This window comes from Pieris napi, chromosome 12 (genome assembly GCF_905475465.1).
Source record: "Pieris napi chromosome 12, ilPieNapi1.2, whole genome shotgun sequence".
In the NCBI taxonomy this organism is placed as follows: domain Eukaryota; kingdom Metazoa; phylum Arthropoda; class Insecta; order Lepidoptera; family Pieridae; genus Pieris; species Pieris napi.
The window spans coordinates 5,163,430-5,167,190 of record NC_062245.1 but is presented as its reverse complement, the minus strand read 5'-3'; the positions used below and the strand labels follow the sequence as shown (position 1 = coordinate 5,167,190).

Here is a 3,761-nt window from a genome sequence, read left to right as displayed (position 1 = left end):
TAATGTTTCATTCAAATTGGTTACAGCTGACTTAATGAAAGTCATTGCATTTGTTGAAAAGCGATTTTTTTAAACGCGTCGTTAGCGTTTAGGTAATTTATATTTTAAAAATGTTTTCTAGTTGACCAGAAATGGGGATTGGGTAATAAAGGCACAGTGCTTCTACGGGGTTTTCACGTAGGTTTTGTAAATAATGCCGTGGTGATGGCTCTTCAAAGCGCAACAGCTGTCAAACTGGTAGACCACGTAGACAGAACCCGTAGCAAACTTATCGACAGTTTCGTCAAGTATTCGTACCCAATATTCAAAACGAATAGGTTCTTAATATAACTTTATCTGCTGGCAGCGTAACAATTTATGAAACATTTGACCTATAGTTTCAAATTCATCCATGCAATTTATTTATAATTAAATTCAGATATTAAATATGTATTGCTAGTCTAATGGGGGGGGCTATTATCGAAAGTAGTTAGTTCTAGGAGCGCAAGATGCGCTGATAAAATTTTGTATGCAAGGTCTACGTAGGTTAGATCAGTTGTAAATACTTAGTCATAACTTAGTTATCCCTATTCCTCGAGTAGTGAATATTAATCACGAGTCTAAGCAATTTCTGCATAGTTCGCACGCAAGATTGGCTTAAGTTAGGAGTTTTATTTTTATATAGAACAGGGTACAAACGCGCAGGGGGCTCGCCAGATGTTAAGTGAGGGGTTCGCGAGTGCGTTGTCGGCCTTTTAAGAATTGGTACGCTCTTTTCTTACAAAAAAAATAAAATAAAGGTCCTTCCCTTATTAATATTTTTTAAGGTCCTATAATTTTTTTTATATTACATTTGGTTATGCACTTCTTGCACTTTTATTCGTTTTTCTCTTACTAGGGTTGCCTGGAAGAGATCGCTTGTTAGCGATAAGGCCGCCCGTTGCATCCCTTATAATTTTTATGTATAGTGTTATTTGTGTTTTTTTTTAATGCAACGAAGTGTAAATAAATAAAATAAAGTTAAAAAACTTAAAATGGAACCCAGTTATCTAAGTTGCTCTGATTCACTGTCAGTGTCAAATTTGGAGATGAAATAAATGAAATGAGATTAATAGATTATACAATACTATTACCAAATTGAATAATAGACAAACACAAGATAACAATGTATACATAGGTTGTACACGCTTACAACTTGTACCAAAACCTGTTAACCACATCAACGTGTTAGCAACGAAGCAATTTCGGACGAGTTTCTACTTTACTCGATATTAACGGGGGAATTCTAATTATATTTTTTAATTGGATTTATTCGACATCTTTAATGTATGTTTATCGCGTAAATCGATAGGTTGAAGAGGCTTGAATATATTGATTTGGAGGTTGTTGGTGGTAATGTCATTAAATTGTAGATCATTTGAAACGTTGGTACTTTCAACACAGCGCCACCTGTTAGAATTGTGACTATCGAATAATAAAACAATATTTTGCAATAAAATAATATTTCGGGTATAAATTGAGATGTAGGCTATCCTATCTTTAAAGTTAGATCAAACCGCACACGGTGTGCAAATTTGATTGAAATCGGTTCGGTAGTTTAGGAGTCCATAGCGGACAAACAACGTGACACGTAATTTATAAATATTAAGATTATTCTTTAACAAAACTGTTCGCGGAAAAGCTACTTACCTAACAGGTAAGTTATGTACCTAACATAACATTCGTTCATATAATACATACAGCAAAAATAATATACATTTATATATCTATATTCAAAACTAATTTCACAATATTATTTTATCCCACGGCCCTAAGTCAGAAAAAAGTTTTAAAACCGCTCCAGAGATGGCGCTGTATGTCTTTTAAAACGCGATGACATTTTCTCGATAAAGACGCTTAAGTCTCTGTCAAATATCAGCATTGGCAACTTTGCGCAGAGGCAATATCGTAACCAATGAGGTTTATCCGAGGTGCGATTATTGCTAGTTGAAAACTTTACCAATACCCCGCCACGTGGACGTGAAATACCGTCCGCTACGGCAATTTTTGAACGACCGTTAAGGTCTTATTAATAAGAAGGTTCAGTATCCTATACTGCCGTCTGCCACTGGAAATGTTAAAAAGGAGAAAAAAATCGCCAGTGGGTACTGGATAGGGATGTGACATTCTGCAAAAAAAAACGATTTTTTATTAATCGATTATTTTTGTAGCATAAAAAATCGATTAATAAATAATCGTTTTTTTTTTATTAATCGATTTTTTCCTAATTTTTGAATTAATTTCGAAATAAACACCCTAAATATTTTATTGTTCATGGTTTTTTAAATTATAAATAAACAATAGAAATTATAAACACTAATTAACGTTTAATAATAATCAAAATCGAAATTAACTTAATCTCGTTTTGATAGATTTTGGGTGAAATTTGATAAATGCTGAGTGTTTGCCTTTCATTTGCACGTTATTCGCACATAGCACATTGCAGTATTTTTGTTGGCTTTTAAATTGTATGTAGTCTTGTGCTGCTGAATGTAGTGAAGTGGCAGATAAAAAATTGACTATGATTGATTTTCAATTATAAAAATAATCGATTATTAATCGATTATTTTATATATAAAAATCGCGTAAAAAATCGATGTTTACTTTAAAGAAATCGATTTTAATCGATTTTTTTAATAATCGATTATTTTTTCACATCCCTAGTACTGGGTAGTTATTAGTTTACCGTTGTAACTGGTAAGATTTATTAGGCAAAATTGGAATAACTAACATTTCTAACCAGTATTGTATTTTGTTCTGAATTGCTAGCACTGGGGCAAGAGATGCTGTTGACTATCGATAACCCAAAACGTTTGACGTTTGTTTTATATATGAAATAGAAAAAATATCAGTGAAACAGACGCAGAAATGTGTTTGCCGCATACTTCATTAGGGAATAACGAATTTTCATACAAATATTAAAGCTGTCATTGTTTTTCGTCAGTGAATACAAATTGTTCGGACGTCGTGATAAAATCGGGCGATTTCGGGAGATCAGTTAAATGATTTTACGTTGCTTCAATATTAATTAATTCCTGAATTGAACGAACGTTATCTGACGTTTATTGCAAACAATGATTCGGAAAGAGTGTTTTCATTTACCATAATTACAGCAAATACATCAAGTTTCTATAAAAATAAATAATTTATAATTCTCGTTGGGAATACACATTTAACAAACTCAGAACTATAGTGAGTAGTTTAATTACATTAATTATAAGCTTGAACTATTTAATATATCCAACTAAGACGGTGAATTTCACGTAGAGGACAAACGCAGGCACTAGATCATATTGTAAATAAATCTTCAAATTCTTGTGTAATATTTATATTATCACGAAATACACATATTAAATTACTTTCGCTTTTATCGTTAATTATATTGTTTATAAAACCTACAAATGTTTATTAATATACCTACACAGATACAAAGTACATATAAACTTAATTAAATTTTTTGATTCCCTTGAATTATTCGTTAATAATACAATAAACAGTTTTTTATTCATATAAATATTGTTTGTAGAGCTATAATAAATATTTCAAACTCCGTATTTGTACTCTGAAAGGATAAATTAATATCGTCAATCAACATAGGCAGAATTTAATTAGGCGCCTTCAATATTGTAAAGGGCATTTTATTGAGGCTTGTTAAACAAAGATCAAATAATCAAAATTTAATTTGAACCTTTTTACAACAATGTGATCCCTTCGGCTATATTTTAGTCTACAGAGTGAGGAAT

The 3,761-nt window shown here is 31.6% G+C and overlaps 1 non-coding gene across 1 annotated transcript; it reads left to right on the top strand.

Annotated features, from left to right (window-relative positions):
• The first annotated feature begins 1,904 nt into the window (after positions 1–1,904).
• On the top strand, positions 1,905–2,043 carry LOC125054953. The gene has a single exon (XR_007117802.1). It is a non-coding gene; the product is annotated as a U4 spliceosomal RNA (small nuclear RNA).
• The last annotated feature ends 1,718 nt before the right edge of the window (positions 2,044–3,761 follow it).